This window comes from Bos javanicus, chromosome 22 (genome assembly GCF_032452875.1).
Source record: "Bos javanicus breed banteng chromosome 22, ARS-OSU_banteng_1.0, whole genome shotgun sequence".
NCBI classification, from domain to species: Eukaryota; Metazoa; Chordata; class Mammalia; order Artiodactyla; family Bovidae; genus Bos; species Bos javanicus.
The window spans coordinates 32,186,109-32,213,452 of record NC_083889.1 but is presented as its reverse complement, the minus strand read 5'-3'; the positions used below and the strand labels follow the sequence as shown (position 1 = coordinate 32,213,452).

The following is a 27,344-nucleotide window of genomic DNA, read 5'->3' as shown; positions in this document are numbered from 1 at the left end:
AAACTCATTCTCTTTCTACAACTTCAAGTTATGCTATGAGCAAGATAAGAAGACTTGAAGTCATTAGCCTGGTGGATTTGTTCTCTGTTTCTATTTCTAAAACAGAATACTTATGTCTGTTAACTGATTAACTATAAGAGTGGAGAGAATGTCAACAGTTACTGGCATTCTTTACCTGTTTGGAATGCCATTTTCCATATACACTATTATACAATTTTTGAGAAAGTAAAGAATTAAAGTAAATAAGCTATTCAGAATAGAAATATACAGAATACAAACATTGCATTTACACGTTAAAGTGCAACTACCATGATAAAGTCTAACTGCTGTGAACATCAGGTTATGATTAAGGTGGGGAAGATTCTTCAAAAGCCCATCATCTGTACTTAAGTACAGTTGTGTGGAAAGAATTGCATCTAGATTAATTAAATTTCTTTCCACAACAACAAAAGCTTATGGAACCTCTTTTACTATTCCATCCAAGCAAACTGTTATACATGGTAAAGGGGAGGGGATATGTACCACCAGGGACTAGAGGGAGGTTCCTAAAAAATTTTACCAACCAGAAATTGAATACACCATTTTTAATCTAAAAGGTTCATGTAGATGTAACTCTCTATCATGTATCTGTGATTTTCTTTATCATGTATCTTTGACTTTCTTTCCAAAAATAAAGTAAGTAAAACAGTTCTCCCAGAAGATGTACATGTTTAGTTTGGGTTTCCCATAATCTCTTAGGACATCTCCCAATACACTGATGAAGAGAACACATTACTCCAAGTCTAACAAGCACAGAGGCAGACACTGGGGGATACAATTGTTATAATCTGTACAGACTTCAGAACAGCTTTTTGCTTAACAAAAAAAGTCTTTCATCAGTAAGTGATTAAACACGGCAGTCTACGTAGAAACACTTCTGGAATCTCAGAGGCTCCTATTATAGTACAAGCCACATTATAGTGAATTTGTAATTTCTCATTTCTAACCAACTATTATGGTAATGAGGCTATTACCCAAAATCGATTCCATCCCAAAATGATTAGCCTAAACTAGTTAGGATAATCCCCCTCTTCTCACTGAATGATTCCCGTCCAGTCTTGGCTATTAAGACCTAAGGGAACGTCTCCTGAGGGGCCTTCTGGAAACCTTGCTGGGGAACTGGTAGAGCCCTCTTGCTGCCATTTTGCAAGTGAAGCCAATGCAGAAGCTTCTTTTAAGCAAGACAATTACCAAGAAGAAAACCTGGGGCTTCCAAGTGTTGTGTGTATGTGCTAGAGGATGTGTCAGGATGCCTGCTTATTTGTTTCCTTTTTAAAATTAAGCCAACTAATATGCGTGGCTTCTCTACTTTAGGAAATCTTTAACAATATACTCTATGTTGGACTGGAAGCTTTGTCAAGGGCAAGATGTATGATTTATATTTCTCTGTATTTCAGAGCCTAATCTAATATCCCATATATTGTTGTTGTTTAATTGCTAAGTCGTCTTTGACTCTTTTGCGACCCCAGGGACTATAGCCTGCCAAGCTCCTCTATCTATGGGATTCTCCAGGCAAGAATACTGGAATGGGTTGCCATTTCCTCCTCCAGGGGATCTTTCAGACTAAGGGATGGAACTTGCATCTCCCGCATTGGCAGGTGGGGTCCTTACCACTGAGCCACCAGAGAAGCCCATTCCATATATAATAGGGGCTTAATTAACATATATAGGGCTAAATTGAACCAATTTTCAAGCTTATGACATACAAAATGAATTTCTCAGTCAATCTTAGACTACTTGGACATCTAATACCAAGGAGCAACCCAGATGACAGACACTATGACATTAAGGTAGCTAATGCTTGTTGGTGTCAGGTACAGTTGACTTCAATATATTATTTATATCATACCTGACATACAGCACTCAAAAGGGATAAGGATATAGTGAGATACAAGTATGGAAATGGCTGGTTGAAAAACAGCTGAAGAAGATCCAAAGGGATTATTTTGTTTCACAAATCCTGGAATGTCTGGATTAGAGGAAATTTAAGTATAGTATGCAGGAAGCAGGAGGAACAGTGCTGTGTATCTGTGGAATGTACCAGAGACACGCCAGTAGTAGACAGACATGGAGAAAATCCAGTGAATTCTGTGTGTAAAGCTAAAGGGCTAGGTAAGATCCACACCACTCCATTTATGTGAACTGCTCAGATCACAGAGGTGCTTTGAGGTCTGGCATGATTTCAGGGGCCTGAAATGGGCACAGACATTTCTTGGAAAAGAAAGATTGACTCCTTCATGATATTTTTAAGAAGTTGTGTTTCAGACACTGCCATAAGGAATTTCACACTCACCAGCCCACCCTAATGTCCAACAACTCAGAAGGATTGTCACCATCCTTTATTAAAAAACTGGCCTAAGAAGTTGGGCGGATCCGGAATACAGAGGAAAAGAGACAATGACTTATGATTATCTCTTCAAGTACATCATCATTGGGGAAACAGGGGTGGGGAAGTCATGTCTCCTTCTGCAGTTTACAGACAAGCAGTTCCAACCATGGTCCACGGCTTTACAATAGGCGTGGAGTTTGGGGCCCGTATGGTCAGCACTGATGGAAAACAGATCAAGCTGCAAATCTGGGATATGTCTGGACAAGAATCCTTCCCTTCTATCACCCATTCCTGCTACAGGGGAGTAGCCGGTGCACTGCTGGTGTGCGACATTACAAGGCGTGAAACCTTCAACCACCTGACCTCATGGTTAGAGGATACCCAGCAGCACTCTAGTTCCAACATGGTTATCAAGCTGATTGGGAAAAAGAGTGACTTAGAGTCCGGTAGGGATGTGAAGAGAGAAGGAGAAGCCTTTGCTCAGGAAATGGACTTACATTCATGTAAACTTCAACCAAAAGAGCCTGCAATGTTGAGGAGGACTTCATTAACACAGCCAAAGACATTATAGGAAAATCAGCAGGGTTTATCTGATGTCCACAGTGAGGCAAATGGCATCAAGATTGGCCCCCTGCAGTGTATTTCAACCTCAGTGGGACCCAGTGCCTCCCAGCGGGGCTCTCGTGACATGGGGGCTGACTGTGTCTGCTGCTGAACAACTGGCCTGGACTCTTTTTTTTTCCTTCCTGGAACAGCTTCAGATCAATAGGCTTAAAGAAAGAGGTCTTACATGCTTTGGCTGAGAAAAACCTCTTTTCAAGGTGTGATGTTTTGCCTCTCCACTTAAAGACTAGGGGAGAATTTGGGCCCATATTGACCTGTTGTTCTTCAGGGACATGAGCATTCCCTATAAATTAGGGCTCTTCTCATCCTTCTGTTTTAATTTATAAAATGTTAGGATCAAAGCTGATTGTCATGGCATTTCAAAAATAAATTCTTTTATAAGCAGACACAATCTACTCCCCACCAAGAATTAGTAATGAAGGTCTAGGACATTCTGCTTGAGCCCGTGAGGTGACTGGAATCTGGCTGCCTGTTGGGCCGTAGGACCTCAGTCTAGGGATTTCTTTGAGGTTTTTCACTTGCCACTATGCAAGAATTGTTGCAGAAGGCAGTTCCTTCTACTTGAACTGCTCAAGGATGATGAACACTTCTCCACCATCCCATTTCTAGCTTCTCTGTTTCAGAGTAACTACAAAACTTTTGAGAGCAGTGGGGTTGCTCCTGGACCTATAGCCACTTCCTATCATTACCTAGAGAAAACATCTTTCCCTGTTTGTTTTGTTTTAGGGACCAGACTTAACATTGATAAGTCAGTGTCTTTCACCAAATAGACTCCTACAGTTTTATCCCACTCACTTCTTAAGGAGACCTATTTAGACTTTCTATCAAGCTGATCTGCTTACTGTACGTGACATATGTGCTTCCACTCCTACGCCTTTGCACGTGCCCTACTGTACACCACTGTTATACTCACAAATTCCATATTTTTTTCTTTGGAAAGCCTTCCTGGACTGACCTAGGGGCTTCTGAACACTTATTGACACAGTACCTTTTAGCTTTCAAATATTGTCTCTTGATGAAAGTGAAAGAGGAGAGGGAAAAGTTTGCTTAAAGCTCAATATTCAGAAAACTAAGATAATGGCATCCAGTCTTATCACTTCATGGCAAATAGATGGGGAAACAGTGGAAACAGTGTCAGACTTTATTTTTCTGGGCTCCAAAATCACTGCAGATGGTGACTGCAGCCATGGAATTAAAAGATGCTTACTCCTTGAAAGGAAAGTTATGACCAACCTAGATAGTATATTGAAAAGCAGAGACATTACTTTGCCAACAAAGGTCCATCTAGTCAAGGCTATGGTTTCTCCAGTAGTCATGTATGGATGTGAGAGTTGGACTGTGAAGAAAGCTGAGTGCCAAAGAATTGATGCTTTTGAACTGTGGTGTTGGAGAAGACTCTTGAAAGTCCCTTGGACTACAAGGAGATTCAACCAGTCCATTCTAAAGGAGATCAGCCCTGGGATTTCTTTGGAAGGAATGATGCTAAAGCTGAAACTTCAGTACTTTGGCCACCTCATGAGCAGAGTTGACTCATTAGAAAAGATTCTGATCCTGGGAGGGATTGGGGGCAGGAGGAGAAGGGGACGACAGAGGATGAGATGGCTGGATGGCATCACCGACTCAATGGATGTGAGTCTGCGTGAACTCCGGGTGCTCGTGATGGACACGGAGGCCTGGCGTGCTGCGATTCATGGGGTCGCAAAGAGTCAGACACAACTGAGTGACTGAACTGAACTGAACTGGATTGTTTATTCATATGTATATTTATAAGTATTTATGTTACTTTGTAAGTATGTTTTATAGTAGCGTTGTATGTGGAACCTGTCTCCCCACATAGGTTGTAAGCTCCCTGAGAGCAGGAACCCCTGGTATCCTTTTACTTTGTAAACTACTTCCTCCACCATTCCTTCATAGTGCCTAGTGCTACTCGTGTGAACACTGAATTTGACTGACAAAGACTTGGAACAGGTTTAGTTTAGGCTGCAGAGGAAACAAAAAGCCTTACAGTCATCTCTTTGTAATTCCATCTCAGTCTCTTCCGTGGGCTTACCCTGGATTCTCTTCTCCCTCTCCCCTCTCCCTTCCCCGGCTCTTTGCCTCCATTCCATGCAGCATACAATAAAGCTGCCTGCTTCCAAGCAATCAAATAAGTGGATACTTCTCCATTTGAAGAGCATACAATACTAGCCTAGTCAAGTCTGCCTTTAGCGTACTCATCATGCAGCCTTCTGGGTCAGTCGCTATACTGATGTCTCATTTTCTTCCACAGCACTGCGGTCTTGTGAATTTCTCTCTCTCTCTTTTTTTTGGTTGTCGATGAATTGTTTCATTATTAAATATATGCATGTATCCAAGCTGCTCATTAAAAAAAAACCCCAAAAAACTGGCCTAACTGAGCAATTACTTTTGTTGAGCAAGGAAGGAATTCATGTAACAGGAAATACAGCAGGGGATGCCACGTAAGGGAGCTTTCTACCAGAGGCCCTTTACTAGCAAAGAAAACGCGTTCAGTGACAAGGATTTCAACAAGGAAGAAGAGAACATTTTCTCACTAGATAAGTGGAAGAGTAGACCCCATTCCCGCCATTACTGCTGCCCCCTGAGACTATGAGATATCAGGAACTATTCAAATACAGTCACAGGATCCTTCACTGAGAAGAGAAACAGGCTCAACAGGTTTTCCAGAGAAGAAATCTTAAATATGCCTCTAACACAATCACGTGGAAAATCAAAGTGGCTTAAGGACACGGTCAGACCTTACAAGTTCATGTGTACTTTTACCTGTGAAATACCGCATTCTTCCTCTATTTCATACACACACACACACACGTGCACACTCACATATTAGCACGTGCACGGGCACACACACACACACTGGTCCCCCTTTGCACATTCTAATTCTACCTAGAATCAGAGACAAGTCTATTCCTAAACATTTTTTTTTCTAGATCCTTTTTTTAAAAAAAGTCAAACAGGAAATATATCCGTTCAGTTCAGTCACTCAGTCGTGTCCAACTCTTTTCGACCTGTGCATTGTAGCATGCCAGGCTTCCCTGTCCATCACCAACTCCCGGAGCTTACACAAACTCATGTCCATCAGATCAGTGATGCCATCCACCCATTTCATCCTCTGTCATCCCTTTCTCCTCCTGCCTTCAGTCTTGCCTATGATCATGGTCTTTTCTAATGAGTCAGTTCTTCCCATCAGGTGGCCAAAGTTTCAGCTTCAGCATCAGTCCTTCCAAAGGATATGCAGGACTGATTTCCTTTAGGATTAACTGGTTTTGATCTCCAAGGGACTCGCAAGAGTCTTCTCCAACACCACAGTTCAAAAGCATTAATTATTTGGCACTCAGCTTCCCTTATAGTCCAACTCTCACATCCATACGCGACTACTGGAAAAACCATACCTTTGACTAGACGGACCTCTGTTGGCAAAGTAATGTCTCTGCTTTTTATTTATTTTTTTTAAATAAAAATTTTTTCCATATTTGTGGATGACATTATTGTCTATGAATAAAATCCCAAGAAAAAGATATTGGAAAAGAAGAAATAAAACCACAACAACTGGACATGAAGAACTGAAAAATGGACTTCAGCACATACCTCACAACTTATAGAAAAGTAATTCAAAATGTAATGTACTTAAATCGTAATTTACATTTATTTATTTATTTTACAGTTTGGATAGGGAAAATTTAACATAAAGAATCATTAACTCTAGTGGGGGATTGAAGTAATGGGAGACTGGCTCATAAGAAGTAAAAAGAACTCTGAAGAACATAGGAATAGCAGATATGAGCAGCAGTCACCATCTCTAGGGCTGAAGCAGAGCCCACAGGGAGGGAACAAATGTAGAAGAGGGCCATACCCCAAGGCTGAGGTCCAGGCCTCTTTGCTCACTGGATGGTGGAGAAGTTCTCTGAAGCTGCAGTGTCTCTGCTTTTTAATATGCTGTCTAGGTTGGTCATAGCTTTTCTTCCAAGGAGAGTCTTTTAATTTCATGGCTGCAGTCACCATCTGCAGTGATTATGGAGCCCCCCAAAAATAAAGTTCTGTCACTGTTTCCATTGTTTCCCCATCTATTTGCCATAAAGTGATGGGACCGGATGCCATGATCTCAGTTTTCTGAACCCCATTAACAGTATGAAAAGGAAATACATGGCAGAATTATTTTTTCCCATGAGTTTTCTGCCCAATAATATAATTCTGAAAAATTAAAAATGTATAGCCCTTCTAATCTAAAAATATGTTTATAGCTTTATTTTCTTTCATACAAAAGATGAAATGAATGTGATACTACACTTAAATCTGTTTATGAGTTGGAAGTATCAGACAATCACTTCTCCTACTGTATATTGATTTTTTTGTTATGAAGCATCCATTAAGCATTTCATCTTCACCACAACTAGGAAACAGGTATCATTGCTACCTCCATTTTACAGATGGCAAACCTGAGGCTTAGAGAGGTTAGAAGGTGGCAGGGTAGATTCAGAGACTTGAAAAACCCACCCAAAGGCCGAGAGTTAGGATGGAGCAGTGAATTCAGTACTTTGTGCTGAATAAATCTGGGCACAGAGTACGTCAAGAAAGACAAAAAGCCAAGTTCACGTGAGCACCTGGGAATGAGGACATCAACAGAGGAGGGCAAGGCCCGGGGAAAGGCGAGTCCATGGTTCATAACCCCAAACTCCACCCACTCATGTCCCGAGAGGGCAGGGACCACGACTATCAGCCTAAGCAGATTTCGCTACCTGACTCCTCCTATCTTCAGGGCCCATCACAGTGCTCACACGGTAACAGGCAACTAAAGAAAGCTTGCCGAAGCAGGCAGGAATGAAAGGGTTAGAAATGCAGTCCAGGAGCCTGGGAGAGAAATTTGGGGTTTATTTGTTAAAGCTGCTTGCTTGCAAACAACAGAAACATAATTCTGAGTTAAGCAAAACCAGATATTTATGGGCTTTTGTGATGAAACTGGGGAACAGGCAGGATCGAACATGCCTTGTGGATGCCAAGAACTTTTTCTTTCTCCTTGCCCTGGCCACTGCTTCCTTTGTGGGGTTCATTCATTCTTTTGGGTGTGCTACCTCAGCAGGGTAAAAACTACAACCAAAGGCAGGCAGCTCCAGGTACATATCATTGAGAAGTGAAGTGAAAGTCACTCAGTCATGTCCAGCTCTTTGTGACCCCATGAACTAAACAGTCCATGGAATTCTCCAGGCCAGGATACTGGAGTGGGTATCCTTTCCCTTCTCCGGGGGATCTTCCCAATCCAGGGATCAAACCCAGGTTTCCCGCATTGCAGGCAGATTCTTTACCAGCTGAGCCACAAGGGAAGCCCATTACAGCCTACTAATAAGAGAGGAAAGGGCACTCCCTGCCAGCTCCCATAGGTTTTCATGCAAAGGATGCCGAATGATTCTAATAAGGATTGTGGCCAATTGTGGCCAGGGTGCAGGGAGGAGGTTAAGTGTAGCGACTGGCTCAGCCAGAAGCAGGAGCCCTTCCACGGTCCAGAAGGGCAGGGTATCTTGATTAGCAGGCCCCTACTGAACAACTTGGTTGAAAGTGCGGAGAGAACTTTTCTTGCGGTGAAGGAAGTTCCGGTACCAGAGGAAGGAGATAATGGGCTGCCAAGCAGCAAAACAATGTTTTCTACAAGGTCTCTTGCCCGGGAGGCAAACCAAGCCCCAAGCTTAGGCAGAACCATGGCTGAGCTGCAGTACCCAAGCTCTGGAACACACCATGACATCTAGCTTACTCCAAAATCTTATTCCCCAGTCCTTCCCTCATTTGGGCCAGAAATTAAACAATCCATGGTATCTGGTTAGTGGGCTTCCTTGGTGGCTCAGTGGTAAAGAATCCACTTGCTAATGCAGGAGATGCATGTTTGTTCTCTGGGTTGGGAAGATCCCCTGGAGGAAGGCATGGTAATCCATTCTAGTATTCTTGCCTGGAGAATCTCAAGGAAAGAGGAACCTGGTGGGCTGTAGTCCATGGATATCACAAAGAATCAGACATGACTGAGCCACTTAACAACAACAACAAGTTAGGTTTCTGGTCTGCAGAAAGGGCCTTCTAGATCCATGACAGTCCATCCAACTGAAATTTAAATTGAACTTGGTTCCTCTCGGTGAAAGAGTACCCTAAGATATGCACCATATGAACAGCGACAGCCTTTATATTAATGTGATTTTAAATAATATTATCTTCTGTTTTCAATGTTTGCTTATACAGCACCTTGGGTATAATACTTATTAAATTCTTTATCTGTTCCAGGAAGGAGTACAACGCTTTTTTCACTCAAAGAATATCAGCAACACCACATTATTAATTTTATTGGACTCCCATAAACCTGAAAGCTTAAACCATCATTAAAAAGGTCCTCACCACTGCCATTTGGGAAGGCACATCTTACACTATTTCCAGAAGTAGGACACACAAAATCACAAGGTGCAAATGCTGAAACCTTTTCCCAAGGTCGGCTTAATGTTTTTAAATGACCAAAGGCATGCTCACACTCTCAATGGCTCAACTTTTAAAGCCCCAAATTTGATGAACAATGGCTCTTGGAAAAGCTCGGCAGGATTCCAATCAACACTACCGCGGTGCATAAAACTTTGCTGTCAAGATGCCAACGGTGTGAGGCTCCAAGAAACTTTCCCAGGGCGTCTGGATTCTTCCAGTGAATAGCTATCATTCCTTACAGCTCAGAGGCTCCCTAGCCAGTAAGAAGGAGCAAGTCTCTCTAACCAACTGCCCCCTTAAGCCCCGTTTCCTTTGTAAAATATTCGCTGTCCTTCCTGGCCTCTTCTCCAACTTCTGGAGAAAAAGGCAGTGAGAAACTGCTAAGTGAGGCCACGTTCTCACTTGCGACTTCCCTGTCACCTTCTCAGGAACGGGTTCCGTCACTGTCAGTTTTGCTGCAGTAAATACAGTCTATGGGGCAGGTCCCCACACCTGTCAATGGACACCTGTCTTTAGCCAATTCTTACCCACTGTGGTTAATGTTTGTGGTTGAGCAGGTATCTGCTCCAGCATTTGAAAAGAGTGTCTTTTAGGAACTTCCTGAAATTTGGCTTGCTTTAAGGAAGATGTGGTGATAGAGATACCTCCATTTCGGTCCCTGGCAACACTGTATATGTGTTTTTACCTATTATGAATTCAACAGGAGCCTGGCTAAAAGAGAATGGATTAGCCGTGGGAGAGAAAGAGCAGAAACAGTGTCAGGGATTCCACCTAGGAAGCCACTCAATGAGAATGACATTGACATGCTACTGGAGAATACTCTCGGTAGGCCTCAGTTCCTGGGTACCTCTCACAGTGTGAGCACTGCAAAGTGTAATGAATCTCTTAAGTAACAAGAAGCGGAGGCATTTTTTCATATAACATGATTCCTTATCGCAAGCTAACGACTTCATCTGGTTCTTAATCAAAGAAACAGAAAACAGTGGATTAAGTTCCAACTCTGAACTTAATGGGAGAGTGTGTCTGTCTCTGACATGGCAACCCAAAGGATGTGCAAGGATTATTCATCAACATGATTGTTGTCTTAGGTGATTCTCTGGACCACAGATGGAAAATAGTTTCTACTTCAATGCCAACTCTGATTGATTGGTAGTGGCAGCCTGGGCATTGCTTTGAAGAATCTGAGGCTCAGTTGGAAAGAGTACGGTGATTGATTAGCAGTGTCTCTCAGGGCTCCAGAAACAGGGAGGTGCCACAGAAGTGTCAGCATGGACCAGGCTGTGAGTGAGACTGTTCTTCCTTTACAAACATCAGGCACTTGATTCTTTTTCTTTTTTTCCTTCCTAGAGTCCAGGCATTGAGAGGTTTTTATTCCTGGCCACATGAAGAAAAAGGTGTTAGGGGTTTGTGGAGGAGTATATACGGATCTTACTGACGTAGATCAGGAATTGTCACTGTTGTTTAGTCGCTCAGTTGTGTCCAACTCTTTGCAACCCTGTGGACTGTAGCCCGCCAGGCTCCTCTGTCCATGGGATTCTCCAGGCAAGAATACTGGAGTAGGTTGCCATTTCCTTCTCCAGGGGATCTTCCTGACCCAGGGATTGAACCCAAGTTTCTTGCATGCAAGTGGATTCTTTACCGCTTAGCCACCAGGGAAGGCCCAGATCAGGGATAGATAGCTAATATTTTTGCCTTGGCAGGACATACAGTCTCAGTTGTGGCTGCTCAACTCTGTCACTCTAGTGGGAAGCTAGCCAGAGACAATCCATGTATGAATGGTGTGGCTATGTGCCAATAAAACTTTATTAACAAAAAGAGGCCATGGCCAGTTCATACCAGATCAAGATTATAAGAGCTATGGGTAGGATATAACACAGATAAAATGGGAAGGTGAAATCAGGAGAAAGTATTTCAGAAAAATTTCTCTGGAAGTTATGGAGGATCCTGCATTTCTGGAACATGAAATATTCCTTTCAATTAATAACCAGCAATGCAAACCCACCAACTTTCAGGGAGCATCTTAGCTAACAGAGAGCATAGCTGTGAAGGAGAGGGACATGGGACATGTACAATTTGAATGGAAAATACTGTAAAATGGGGAAATGAAATCAGGAAGGTCACGGCTCATTGCACTGGCTGGGCAGGTTAGGTCTAGGTGGGTCAGGAAACAAGACCAGCTCTCCTCAGGTGGAGGTTACCAGCATCTGGAGATATGCATGTATACTGGCAGAGGGCCACAGTCACTCTTAGAGCAAGGATGATGGGGTGGGCAGAGTTCAAGCAGGGAGGGGAAGAACTGGGCAGCTTGCCCACAAAGGTCCTCTGAGGACAGAAGTTCAGAGTATGTTTATACAGACAGAGGCTGGTGAAAGGCTGAGGTTTGAAGTTAGATTCTACCCAATGTGGGGGGAAAATCCTAGTTCTGCCCTATCTGCTCTACAGCCTTGGAGGAATTATTTACTCTGGTTTGTCTTCTGTTAAATAGAGAGATGGTTAGATAGCATCACTGACTCAATGGACATGAGTTTGAGCAAACTCCAGGAGTTAATGAAGGACAGGGAAGCCTGGCATGCTTAAGTCTATGGGGTTGCAAAGAGTTGGACACAACTCAGCACCTAAATTGACAACAACAAAATGGGGAGAATATCACCTCCTTTCCAAGGTTATTAATAAGAAACACATATGCAGCAACTTTAGAAATAGTCCCTGGCTCTTAGTGAGTTTTTGGTAGCGTCTAGTCTTCCACCCCACTTCATGGATCATTGCCTTGTCGTGGAGAAGGGGCTTGTATAACTCAACGAAGCCATGAGTCATGCTGTGCAGGGTCACCCAAGACAGATGGGTCCTAGCAGAGAGTTCTGACAAAATGTGACCCACTGAAGGAGGAAATGGCAAACTACTCCAGTATAATGGCCATGAGAACCTCATAAACTGTGTAAAAGGCCAAAAAGATATGACACCAAAAGATGAGTCTCCCAGGTCTGAAGGTGTCCAATACACTACTGGAGAAGAGAGGAGGAGAATTACCAATAGCCCCAGAATGTATGAAGTGGCTGGGCCAAAGTGGATACGACAGTCAGTTGTGGATGTATCTGGGGATAAAAGTAAAATCTGATGCTGCAAAGAACAGTATTGTAAAGGAACCTGGAATATTAGACCCATGAATCAAGGAAAATTGGACATGGTCAAGGAGGAGATGGCAAGAATAAACATCAACATCCTAGGAATCAGAGAACTAAAATGGGTGAGAACTGATGAATTTAATTCAGATGACCATTATATCTACTACTGTGGGCAAGGATCCCATAGAAGAAATGGAGTAGCCCTCAAAATCAACAAAACAGTCTGAAATATAGTAATTGGATGCAACCTCAAAAATGACAGAATGATCTCAATTCCTTTTCAAGGCAAGACATTCAACAACACAACAATTCAAGTCTATGCCCCTATCGCCAATGCCAAAGAAGCTGAAGTTGATCAGTTCTATGAAGACCGAGAACACCTAAAAAAGATGTTCTATTCATCACTGGGGATTGGAATGCAAAAGTAGGAAGTCAAGATATACCTGGAGTAACAGGCAAGTGTGGCCTTGGAGAACAAAATGAAGCAGGGCAAAAGTTAACTGAATTTTGCCAATAAAACATGCTAGTCATAGCAAACACCCTCTTCCAACAACACAAGAGAAGGCTCTACCCATGGACATCACCAGATGGTCAATACTGAATTATATTGAGCATTGATTGATTACATTCTTTGGAGCCAAAGATGGAGAAGCTGTATACAGTCAGCAAAAACAAGGCCTGAACCTGACTGTGGCTCAGATCATCAGCTTTTCACAGCAAAATTCAGAAAACTACAGAAAACCAGGAAAAACAATAGGCCAGGCAGATATGACTTAAATCAAATCCCATGTGAATTTGCAGTAGAGGTAACAAATAGATTCAAGGGACTAGATTTACTTAATGGGGTGCCTGAAGAACTATGGACAGTGGTCCGTAATATTGTACAGGAGGTGGTGAACAAAACCACCCCCCACCCCTCAAAAAAAAAGAAAAGCAAGAAGGCAAAGTGGTTATCTGAGGAGGCTTTACAAATAGCAGAAGAATGAAGAGACACAAAAAGCGAGGGAGAGAGGGAAAGGTACATCCAATTAAACACAGAGTCCCAAAAAACAGCTAGAAGAGACAAGAAGGCTTTCTTAAATGAACAATGCTTAATAATAGAAGGAAACAACAAAAGGGGGAAGACTAGAGAGCTCTTCAGGAAATCTGGAAACATCAAGGGAGCATTTCACCCAGATGGGCACAATAAAGGATAAAAATGGTAGAGACCTAGGAGACGCTGAAGAGATCAAGGAGAGATGGAAAGAACACACGGAAGAACTGTATAAAAAAGATCTTCATGAACTGGATTACTACAATGGTGTGATTAGTCACCCAAAGCCAGCTATTCTGGAGTGCAAAGTCAAGTGGGCCTTAAGAACCACTGCTGTTAATAGAGCTAGTGGATGTGATGAAATTTCAGCAGAACTATTCAAAACCCTAAAGGACGATGCCATCAAGGTTTTGCATTCATTATGTCAGCAAATCTGGAAGTCCCAGCATGGCCACAGGACTGGAAAAGGTCAATCGTCATCCCAATTCCCAAGAAGGGTAGTACCAAAGAACGTGCTAACCATCAGACAATTGCACTAATCTCCCATGCTAGTAAGGTCATACTTAAAATCTTGCATGCTAGGCTTCAGCATTACACAAACCAAGAACTTCCAGGTGTCCAAGTTGGGTTTAGAAAAGGAAGAGGAACTAGAGATCAAATTGCCAACATTTGCTGGATTATAGAGAAAGCAAGGGAATTTCAGAAAAACATCTATCTCGTTTCATCGACTACGATAAAACCTTTGACTGTGTGGATCATGACAAACTGTGGAAAGCTCTTAGAGAGATGGGAATACCAGACCATCATACCTGTCTCCTGAGAAACCTGTATGCGGGTCAAGAAACAACAGTTGGAATCTCATATGGAACAACTGATTGGTTCAAAATCCAGAAAGAAGTATGACAGGGCTACCTAGAGTCACCCTGTGTTTAACCTATACAATGAGCACATCATGAGAAATGCCAGGCTGGATGAGTTACAAGGTGGAATCAAGATAGGCAGGAGAAACATCAACAACCTCAGCTATGCGGATGATACAACTCTAATGGCAGAGAGCGAAGAGGAACTAAAGCCTCTTGATGAGGGTGAAAAAGGAGAGTGAAGAGCTGGTTTATGACTAAATATTGAAAAAAACTAAGATCATGGCATCTGGCCCCATTACTTCATGGCAAATAGAAGGGGAAAAGGTGCAAGTAGTGACAGATTTTCTCTTCTTGGGCTCCAAAATCACTGTGGATGGTGACTGCAGCCATGAAATCAGAAGACAATTGCTTCTCGGCAGGAAAGCGACGACAAACCTAGACAGTGTGCTGAAAAGCAGAGACATTACTCTGCCGACAAAGGTCTGTATAGTCAAGGCTGTGGTCTTTCCAGTGGTCATGTACAGTTGTGAGAGCTGGACTGTAAAGAAGGCAAAACACCAAAGAACTGATGCCTTTGAACTGTGGTGCTGGAAAAGACTCCTAAAAGTGCCCTAGACAGCAAGGAGATCAAACCAGTCAATCTTAAGGGAGATCAACCCTGAATATTCACTGGAAGGACTGATCCTGAAGCTCAAGCTCCAGTATTTTGGTCATCTGATGAGAACAGATGACTCATTGGAAAAGTCCCTGATGCTGGGCAAGATTGAGGACAGAAGGAGAAGAGGGTGTCAGAGGATGAGACTGCTGGACGGCATCACCAATGCAATGAACATGAACTTGGGCAAACTCCGGGAGATGGTGAGGAACAGGGAGGCCTGGCGTGCTCCAGTCCACGGGGTAGAAAAGAGTCGGACATGACTGGGTGACTCAATAAGACTAACAACATCCTCTTAACACCCAAACTGTCTCAGCAAGAACATTGGCTTTCACTGGGTTCAGCACTTATTAGTAAAGCAGAAGCCACGAAAGGAAGGAGTAGGTTACCAGCAAATTCTGACTCAATCACTATCCCAGAGTGAGATGTTTAAACATCTCTCTTGAAGTGGAGGGGCAAATCTGCTGGGCCATGGAGAAATTTCAGAAAAGAATTCACGGAAAAGGAAAGCAACCCAACCTTGGAGGCTCTTAATTAGCAGGGCTCCATTTCCATGTGTCTAGAACAGAAAGCTTATGGTGACTCAGGGCCAGGGGAAGTAGTGAGTCACCCATGGGTCCCAACAAAGCCTAAAGAACATAATGAGCTCTTGCCAAAGGGCCACTAGATCCATCCTCTGTGGTGTGAAATCCCATTTTTCATACATAATCTACCCTCACACAACCCATGAATGGTCCCAGTCCTCATATTAAAGGAAAACCTAATTGACATAAACCAATTAGCATGTGAGTGGACCTGAGACATTAGAGAGAGTCTCGGGACTACTGTTTAGACCTGGATAAAGGTACCTTCTCTTCTTTGTATACATGAGGCCAAGAGGTGAGGACTAAACTGCTACAGCCAGTTTTGCTACCATAAAGGAAGAAAATATGACCTCAGAGCCCACAGGTGGAGAGGGCGAAACAGAGAGAATTCAGAGCACTGTGTCGGCCTCTTGATCAAACCTCACCTGAAACTGGTTTCTCAGTTATATCAGACAATGAACAGTCATTATTTACTGCAACTCACACTGGGGTGTCTACTGCTTACATGCATTCTTCTACCTCCAGGAGCCCCAGACCCTTCAGCAATGTCAACAAGAACCCCACCCTTTCGTCAAATGCACCAGATTTCCTGAGAACACATGCAATTTCCTAGTACATGAAACAGACCCTGGCTTGCTGCCCTCAGGCTGTACAGCAAATGGACAGAGGGATAAAGCTTAACCTTGGCAGCTTCCCTCTTCCTCTCTGAGCCCATCTCTTGTTTCTGACTGTTCTCTGCACTGATAGTCCTTTTGGAATAATTTGCCATCAACTAAGTCTGACCGATTTAAAGTTCAGAAAGTAAGGTCTGAAACCAGCTCTGAAATTCTCATAATTCTACCAGCATTCTTGTGCAAAAGAAAGAATGTGTGAGTGTCTGTGTATGAATGTGAGTGTGTGTAAGTTGTAAGCGGGTGTGCAGAAGTGTATATGTATGGGTGTATGAATGTGTATGTGGGTGCAAGTTAGTGTGAGTGCAACTGTATGAGTGTATGCAGTGTGTGTATAGACTGTTTCTGGATAAGCACTTCACCTAGGGGTGGACTGTCAATCCAATGTCCTCTGAGGACACAGGAAGTAGGTGTGACTCAGGAATGGCCACAAGACGAAGGGAAGTAACACGACAATATGCAGAAGGCATAGCTTTCCTTTAATAAGAGTAAATAAGTGAAAGGTTGTGGAAAAAATGAAAAAGAGGAGAACATTTTTTCCTATAATAGTAAACTACAGTAGCCTGTGTGCTGTGCTTAGTCGCTCAGTCATATCTAACTCTTTGCAACCCTATGGACTGTAGCCCACCAGGCTCCTCTGTCCATGGAGATTCCCCAGGCAAGAATACAGGAGTGGGTTGCCATGCCCTTCTCCAGGGGATCTTCCCAACCCAGGGCTCAAACCCAGGTCTCCCACATTGCAGGCAGATTCTTTATCATCTAAGCCACCAGGGAAGCCCAAGAATACTGGAGTGGGTAGCCTATCCCTTCTCCAGGGGAACTTCCCGACCTAGGAATCAAACCAGGGTTTTCTGCATTTCAGGGAGATTTTCTACCAGTTAAGTTCCCAGGAAGGGTCACACAAGCTGAGTGTTTAAAAATCTATACATGGCCCATGGAACAGGGACTGCAAGCCTTAGAGGGTCAGCCAAGTTAAACCTATGAGTCTTACAGGTGGTGTTCTCCTGTGACAACATGGACCTTGCAGGCCTGATCAAAGGGGGACATCGCCATTTAGCTCTGATGGTTGACAAGTGCTCATGGTGGCCCCGTGAAATCAAATACACCAGAAGAAGTTATCCAGGTTTATACATGGACCATCCCAGTTTTCTGTACAGTGGGGATTAAGTCACATGGTATTCAAACTACGTCTCCAGTGTACAAACTACATTTAAATTCTCAATTGCTTCTTTAATTCAACAAGGTTTAACTTAGGAGTCCTTTAAATTCTTGCTGCCCTGAAAGTACTTATAACTATGACTCAACTCATAAAACGTACAACTGACCTCTCCATCTCAGTCTAAAGCAAGGGACACGTGGATGATTATAAAGAAACACCATTCAAACCTAGTAGGAGAGGGAGAAGCTGATAGCCTTGGGTTTCTGAGTTCTGTTTTTCAGCCCACAGCATATGAATCATGGGCTCAGTTCCTTACAAAGCGTGAATCTGTTTGTCAGAAGCATGAAGCATTAGCATTAATTTCGTAAAAATATTTGCCTACTGAACAAAATCTTTAGTTCCAAAGCTGGCTTTCCATCCCTTTCTAGGGGAACTCTGAAGAAGTCTATCACATAAAGTACATGGTGAGTAATTTGAAACATCCCAGACAACCATCTGGGCGCGTGGTGGTAATGTAATTCACACTGGAATTCCAGTTAGTGATACACTAGCCTCAGATTGTTGTTTCACCACACGCTTCTCACAGTGGAAGACTTCCAAGGGCCCCGCTTCTGAACAATGATCCGTATCAAATCTGAACAGACCCCTGAGTGATTTCTCAATCTCATTGTCTTTCAGCAGAGTTGCAGAATCAAGTGGCTGAGTGCTCAGGAATACAGCAGGCATATCCCCCACCTGCTGATCTAGCCAGAAATCTCATTTCTCTGGATGACAATACAACGGCTAGTATTTATTGAATGCTTACTGTGTGCCAAGCACTACTTTACTTTTCATCTGTCAACTCGCTTAATGGGCTCAACACCTCTATGAAGGGGTCTATCACTATCCCCATTTTTTTTCAGATGAAGCAAAGGAGGGTTAAGAAAATTACACAAGGTTTTCTAGCCAGTGGGGTGGAGCCTGGTTTCAGAACCCAGGCTAACAGCCTCATTGGATTAAACTGCAGCTTCAAAAGACCTTTTGAATTACAACAGAGGAAAGAAAGATAAAGTGAGGACACTGATGTCACAAGTAAAGGACACCTGAACAAGGACCTACTGCACAGCCCAGGGAACTATACTCAGAATTTTTAATAGCCTACATGTGAAAAGAATCTGGAAGAGAATACATCTATATTGTATATAATATTTATATCCAATACATAATGCAAAATAATAATTAAAATAAATTATAATATTAATTTTAAAATTGAAAATAATATTAAAGTAAAACATACTAAAATTATATTAAAGTAAAACATACGTTAAAGTAAAACAAATAAAAATATTACACATACACATATGTGTGTGTGTGTGTGTGTGTGTATATATATATATATATATATATATAAAACTGAATCAGGGTGCTGTAAACCTGAAATTAACACAACATTGTTAATCAACTACACTCTAAAATAAAATAAATATTTACCCAAAAAAGTTACAAAAAAGAAAAAGGAAAGGATGCCTGGAAAAAGAAGAACTTGTCATTGGAGTTAGACAATATGATGGATGGGCCAACTTTCAATAGGCTGATTTTATTTCACTGACTATTTTGTGTGTGTGTGGGTGATAACCCAAAATTCAGAGCACAAGGGAGTGAAAGTCGGTAGAAGTGGGAAGAGGGAGAGATAAGAGTGGAACGTGGGTGTAAAATAAGCAAGGGCAGTAAGACAGTCCCAGGTTCCTTCTAAGTCCTAATTATTATAAACAGTGCTGCGGTGAACATTTGGGTGTATATATCTTTTCGAATTATGGTTTTTCTCCAGAAGCAACCTAAATGTCCATCAAAAGAGGAATGGATAAGGATGTGGTACGTATATACAATGGAATATTCAGTTCAGTTCAATCGCTCAACCGTGCCCGACTCTCTGTGACCCCATGGACTGCAGCATGCCAGGCTTCCCTGTCCATCAACAACCCCCAGAGCTTACTTAAACTCGTGTGCATTGAGTCAGTGATGCCATCCAACCATCTCATCCTCTGTCATCCCCTTCTCCTCCCGCTTTCAATCTTTCCCAGCATCAGGGTCTTTTCCAATGAGTCAGTTCTTCGCAACAGGTGGCCAAAGTATTGGAGTTTCAGCTTCAGCATCAGTCCTTCCACTGAATATTCAGGACTAATTTCCTGTAGGATGGACTTGTTGGATCTCCTCACAGTCCATGGGACTCTCAAGAGTTTTCTCCAACACCACAGTTCAAAAGTATCAGTCCTTCAGTGCTCAGCTTTCTTTAGAGTCCAACTCTCACATCCATACATGACCACTGGAAAAACCATAGCTTTGACTAGATGGACCTTTGTTGGCAAAGTAATGTCTCTGCTTTTTAATATGCTGTCTCAGTTGGTCATAGCTTTTCTTCCAAGGATCAAGCGCCTTTAATGGAATATTACTCAGCCATAAAAAGAAAAAACAATGCCATTTTCAGCAACATGGATGGACCTAGACCTTGTCATACTGAGGGAAGTAACTCAGACAAAGACAAATATCCCACGACACTGATTATATGTGGACCCTAAGGGTACACATGAACTTATTTGCAAAACAGAAATACAGTTACAGACATAGGAAACAAACTTATGGATATCGGGATGAAGTGGGGGAAGGAATAAATTAGAAGATTGGGACTGACATACACACACCACAGTATATAACAGAGGTAACTAATAAGGGCCTACAGTATAGCACAAGGAGCTCTACCCAGTACTCTAATGGCCTCAGTGGGGAAGAATCTAAAAGAGTGGATATATGTATATGTATAACTGACGCATTGCTGCACACCTGAAACGAACACAATATTGTAAATCAACTATACCCCAGTGAAATTTTTTTTCTTAAAAGACAGTCTCTGGTTTAAAATTTGCCTTCTTGAGGCCAAAGAAGAATTCACGTGGCTGAGTTTAAAGCACAAATAGCTGCAATGTAGCTAATGCAATACAACGTAAGGCCTTCCTATCTTCCTAACCAAGAATTTGCTCAAGTTATCCGGGATTCAGAATGTGACATGAGTCTTTCCAATCATTTGTTTTATTGTATGAGTTGACTCATTGGAAAAGACTCTGATGCTGGGAGGGATTGGGGGCAGGAGGCGAAGGGGACGACAGAGGATGAGATGGCTGGATGTCATCGCTGACTCGATGTACGTGAGTCTCAGTGAACTCCGGGAGTTGGTGATGGACAGGGAGGCCTGGCATGCTGCGATTCATGGGGTCGCAAAGAGTTGGACACGACTGAGCGACTGATCTGATCTGATGAAGGGTCAACTTGTGTCAAATGCTCACGGTGCGGGATGGCGCAGTAGAGAATGAGATGAGAGCCCTGGGGGCTGGGGGTTGGAGGGCAGTCAGAGGACAGTTGAGAGAATGCCAAGGACCAACTCCAGTTTCTTCCCTGGTCCTCCAGGTTCAGTGAGGAGCTTCATACCCGCCAGACACTAAAACCTTCTTTGTGGTTCCCGATAGCAAGGTGGGTCTCAGAGCTATGATCTCCTCTTTGGTTCCACTACAGTAGTCTACTTATATTCCCATTACAGTAATCCCATGGTCCATGATAAGAGTTCGTTACTACATCCTTGACAGCTGCTTCTGTGCCTGTTGTGTACTGGGCACAAGGGTCATGTTTGTTGAGCCAATGGATGAAAGACATCCGACCAGACCAACATATGAAACAAATAATATCGATTAAAGCAACAGCTAATATTTATTGAGTACTAGTGAGCTAGGTATAGATTACCTGTATATAGATAGATAGACAGATAGATAATACCTGTTCTTAAGTTCATTTAATCTCCCAACTACTCTGTTATAGAGAATTATACAGAGACTTCACTCTGATCATCTCCATTTTACAGTGAAGGAAACTGAGTCATAGAGAAGAGAAGAAACCTACTCAAGGGCACTGAGCTACTCTAGACTTGGCCAAGTGGTGCCTGGACTTGCCCAGAGGGAATCTGATGTTAAAGACATACATCTCTTAACCTCACACTGTATCTCCCCTCACCTGATGCCCTGCCCGAAGGCAGTTAGGCACCCCGTGTTTCCTCACCAGTTGTCAAACACTTTACCACCAGGCTGCCCCTCTCAAAATTGCACCTGTGCAAGGTCATAAATCACCATAACCCCGCTTCATAGCCAGGCTTTCCCAAGTCATCCAATCCCAACAATGGGTTTTAAATGGAGACAAATATGCAAGATGCTGAAATATCAAGATTTCCCCTCTTCTTCTCTTTCACCAGCTTTAGAGTTTGACTTGATCACCTCATTAATCCCAAGGGCATGTGGTGAATCCACCGTGCTTTCCAAAGACGTGCAGGATTTGGAAAAGCGGCAGAACAAAGACAATGAAACCCTGCATGTTACACTCTATGCGCTGCAGAGAAAAAGACTAGAAAACAGAACAATCTGCTCCTACTTGTTTTCCCAAGATGCAAGGGAGAAGACGTGGAGAGCAATTCCTACTTGCTTAACGTCTTGTGTTTACACTGATTTCATCCCTCTCCCCTTGGAACTTCTGAATCTGGCATTTCTTGATTCTGGTGGGATTTTGTTGGGATTTGCATGGCACTAAATTTCTTTAACAAGGATGATGTTGGCCTGAGGGAGAGGTATACACTTGGAATAGTTTCACCTGTTTCTCATGACATGTACGTTCCTTTATCAAAGAGGGACTAGAAGTTATCACACGGTGATGTTTCGTTTACACAGAGAGGGAATCCAAATGAGAAAGATTACAGGTAACAGATGAGCATCTTAACAGAACCATGAGCTCTTGTATAAAATACACAATACTCTTCTCAGAAGACTTCATTCAGGAGGAAATAATGCACAGCTTTGACAATGGAGAGATACACACTAGAATAAGATTGAGCAGATGAATAAAAGACTGCCCCCCCTCCCCAACATATTTCCATTCTCTGGTTGAGAAGCACACACCTTAGAAAATGAATGGCTCTTCCTCTTACCTAGTAAGAACAATGCTTCCCTTTTAATTACAAGGTGTTCCTTCGATGAAAGTTTAGTGGTCCATGGGCAGAAAAAGTCAATGGCAGTCTTAGATCTCTTCAACGGGGGTGGATCAATAGATGCAGTCTGTTGCTGCTGTCAGCTCTGCCATGACGTCGGGTTTCATGTGGAGCACATTTCAAGGGGCTGTACTGTAACACCATTACAGGTGCTCGTTGCAATACAGCGTGTGCTTAGGAATAGGTCCAGCCAGCCTCTGCAGGCAGCTGTGTTCTCCTCCAAGTATAGGCATTAGACCTCTCGTTCTAATCTTGCTTCCTACTGAGGCTGAGATTCACAGCTCAGTGAGAATAGAGGAATATTAGACATGTGTACTTTGTGAACAGGCAACAGTATGAGTGAATCACTCGAACAGACTCAGAGAAAGCCCCACAGTGGGACAAACACGTGTAAGACGTCTGGAAAGGGACGCGGTAAAATGAATGCTACACCCCCTCCATCTATGAAGCTATCATTATGTTCCATGTATCAAAGTTTTTACCTTACATTCATTATCAGATTTACTCCTCACCCACGGCCCTAGGCAGCAGCTCTTTGATACTTGAGGAAATTCAGTCTCAAGATGTTGAGGCATTTTCTCTGAGGTCACTAACCTGGGAAGTGGCAGAGCAAGGGCTCAAATCCAGGTGAGTCCAGCCCCATAGTCACTGAGCTAATCCTCCTCTTTCTGAATTAGCCTTGACCTGCACAGGACAAGAGACTGGAGAAATACCCAGTAAAATTGAACTCTTGCCATTTGAAAGACTATTTCAAAGCTTTCTTTGTCAATGTTAAGTAAGTATTGTGGCCCAAGACTGAACTGACTAGGACTTCAGAAGGAAATCAAAAACCCTGTGCAAAAGGAAAAGTGTAACCATGTGAGTAAAAGAACTCCATGAAGCAGAGGTACCAGGGAGCAGAAGCAGCCAGCAAAGGGTTAGCAGATGTACCATCACTGACAACAGTTGGAATTGTCAGAGAAACAATGAGGGAGGAAATCAGAGAGGGAAATGGCCAGGGAAAGTTCAGGCCTCCCTCCTTCCCACGCCCTCACTGCCCACTGTGACTCCCAGTGACTCAGCCCAGATGGGAGGAAACAGAGACCTCCCTCACCCAATGTCCACCCTGCCCACGGCCTGGAAGGAGGGGAGGATGAGCCTTGTGACCGCAGCTCAGACACACCCAGGTACCACCCAGGAGTGCCCCGCACCGCCTACACACACCCAGAGACCTCAATCAGGCCCTGGAGTAGAGAAACTGCAGTCAAGGGATTCTGGTGTGAGCCCAAGTATTAATTCCTGGACGGCTCTGGGTAAGAGACTCATTGTCTCCTGACTTTAGTTCCCTCTACAAAAAGTACAGGCTGGAATTAGATCAGGGATTATACATTCAAATGCCAACAGAGACCAAGCAGGTGATGAAAACGATGCAGCTGGCTGAGCAGAAGCCAACAGAGAGCAGTGGGGACTGGAGACCACATATCTTGTCAAGAAAGCACATCCCCAGTGTCCCCAGATGCTCCAGTTTTCCATAAGAAGTCAGATATTGGTCCTTTATATACAATCCCCCAGTCTTTAAGTATTGGGAATAAGTCAAACTTCTAAAACTCTGTGCAAGGTAAACAAAACAAGATGGCACACTCAAGTCCAGATGTGTCTTGTTCCATAAGGGAGCCACTAGTCACCTGAAATTCATTCAAATTGAAATAAATGTTGGAGAGGGTGTGGACAAAAAGGAAACCTCCTATACAGTTGGTGGGAATGTAAAACAGTAGAGTCATTATGGAAAACAGTATTGGAGGCTCCTTAAAAAACTAAACACAGAGTTACTATATGATCCTGAAATTCCATGCACGCCAATGCTCATCACAGCACTCTTTACAAGAGCCAAGACATGGAAGCAACCTAAGTGTGCATCAGCAGATGAATGGATAGAGAAGATTTGGTACACACATACACACACACAATGGAATACTAGTCAGACATAAAACAGGAATCAAATAATGCCATTTGCAGCAACATGGATGCAAATCTATTAGAGACAGTCATACTAAATGAAGTAAGCCACACAAAGAAAGAAAAATATCATATGATATTGCTTTTATGTGAAATCTTAAAAAAAGAAGATCCAAACGAACATATATACACAACAGAAACAGATCCACAGACACAAAAACCAAACATGTTACCAAAGGGGAAAGGGAGGAGAGAGATAAATCAGGAGTTTGGGATTAACATATATATGCTACTACATTTAAAATAGAAAACCAACAAGGACCTACTGCATAGCACAGGGAACTATACTCAGTATTTTGTAATAGCCTATAAGGGAAAAGAATCTGAAAAAGAAATATATATATATGTATGTATATATGTATAATTGAATCAATATGTATGTATGTATATATGTGTAACTGAATCACTTTGTTGTATGTTTGAAACTAACACAACATTGTAAATTAACTACACTCCAATAAAAAATTCATTAAAAGTAAACAAAATTAAAAATTCAGTTCCTCAGTCCCGCTAGACACATTTCAAATGCACAAGAGCCACTTGTACCATACCAGTTGCTGCTGCTACTGCTAAGTCACTTCAGTCGTGTCCAACTCTGTGTGACCCCATAGACGGCAGCCCACTAGGCTCCCCCGTCCCTGGGATTCTCCAGGCAAGAACACTGGAGTGGGTTGCCATTTCCTTCTCCAATGCATGAAAGTGAAAAGTCAAAGTGAAGTCGCCAAGTCGTGTCCGACCCTCAGCGACCCCATGGACTGCAGCCTTCCAAGCTCCTCCATCCGTGGGATTTTTCCAGGCAAGAGTGGCTGGAAAAGACTGGCTACCATACTGGATAACAGAGAGAACATACTCAACGGCACAGAAAATTCTCTTTGCATAGCCTTGGTCGAAATGATCTTTAAAATAACCTTCAGCTCTTAACACTGCAAAGAAAGACAAACTGAAACAAACTTTAATTTCTTCACTGATAGGAAACAAAGCTACTGGAATTTCATTGCCTAATTTCAACACAAAAAGGGTTCATGTCACTGTTTTGCAGTCACCTTGATGAGTTCCCTTCAGTTGCATTTAAATTGGGTTCAATAGATGTGTTCATGGAAGCAGCCTGATAAGTTATCTGCTTCAACATGCAGAGTAAATTCTTGAGTTATTTATAGGGATTTGAGATCTCAACTGGTATTTTAAAAAGGGAGATAGGAGTGCGGAAGAGAAAAAAGCTCTATTTCATGTTGCCTGAAGTCAAGAAACACCTGGAGTAACAGGCAAATTTGGCCTTGGAATACGGAATGAAGCAGGGCAAAGACTAATAGAGTTTTGCCAAGAAAATGCACTGGTCATAACAAACAACCTCTTCCAACAACACAAGAGAAGACTCTATACATGGACATCACCAGATGGTCAATACAGAAACCAGATTGATTATATTTTTTGCAGCCAAAGATGGAGAAGCTCTATACAGTCAGCAAAAACAAGACCAGGAACTGACTGTTGCTCAGACCATAAACTCCTTATTGCCAAATTCAGACTTAAATTGAAGAAAGTAGGGAAAACCACTAGACCATTCAGGTATGACCTAAATCAAATCCCTTATGATTATACAGTGGAAGTGAGAAATAGATTTAAGGGCCTAGATCTGATAGATAGAGTGCCTGATGAACTATGGAATGAGGTTTGTGACATTGTACAGGAGACAGGGATCAAGACCATCCCCGTGGAAAAGAAATGCAAAAAAGCAAAATGGCTGCCTGGGGAGGCCATACAAATAGCTGTGAAAAGAAGAGAAGCAAAAAGCAAAGGACAAAAGGAAAGATATAAACATCTGAATGCAGAGTTCCAGAGAATAGCAAGAAGAGATAAGAAAGCCTTCTTCAGCGATCAATGCAAAGAAATAGAGGAAAACAACAGAATGGGAAAGACTAGAGATCTCTTCAAGAAAATCAGAGATACCAAAGGAACATTTCATGCAAACATGGGCTCGATAAAGGACAGAAATGGTATGGATCTAACAGAAGCAGAAGATATTAAGAAGAGATGACAATAATACACAGAAGAACTGTACAAAAAAGATCTTCACGACCCAGATAATCACAATGGTGTGATCACTCACCTAGAACCAGACATCCTGGAATGTGAAGTCAAGTGGGCCTTAGAAAGCATCACTACGAACAAAGCTAGTAGAGGTGATGGAATTCCAGTTGAGCTCTTTCACATCTTGAAAGATGATGCTGTGAAAGTGCTACACTCAATATGCTGGCCAATTTGGACAACTCAGCAGTGGCCACAGGACTAGAAAAGGTCAGTTTTCATTCCAATCCCAAAGAAAGGCAATGCCAAAGAATGCTCAAACTACCACACAATTGCACTCATCTCACACGCTAGTAAAGTAATGCTCAAAATTCTCCAAGCCAGGCTTCAGCAATACGTGAACCATGAACTTTCTGATGTTCAAGCTGGTTTTAGAAAAGGCAGAGGACCCAGAGATCAAATTGCCAACATCCTCTGGATCGTGGAAAAAGCAAGAGAGTTCCAGAAAAACATCTATTTCTGCTTTATTGACTATGCCAAAGCCTTTGACTGTGTGGATCACAATAAACTGTGGAAAATTCTGAAAGAGATGGGAATACCAGACCACCTGATCTGCCTCTTGAGAAATCTGTATGCAGGTCAGGAAGCAACAGTTAGAACTGGACATGGAACAACAGACTGGTTCCAGATAGGAAAAGGAGTATGTCAAGGCTGTATATTG

At 42.6% G+C, this 27,344-nt stretch overlaps 1 protein-coding gene and 1 pseudogene across 1 annotated transcript in view; one reads left to right on the top strand and one right to left on the bottom strand.

Annotated features, from left to right (window-relative positions):
* Positions 1-27,344, bottom strand: part of FRMD4B (FERM domain containing 4B) — a 358,627-nt gene that overhangs the window by 208,868 nt on the left and 122,415 nt on the right. The gene's annotated exons all lie outside the window — the stretch shown is intronic.
* On the top strand, positions 2,410-3,387 carry LOC133235220 (ras-related protein Rab-2B-like; annotated as a pseudogene).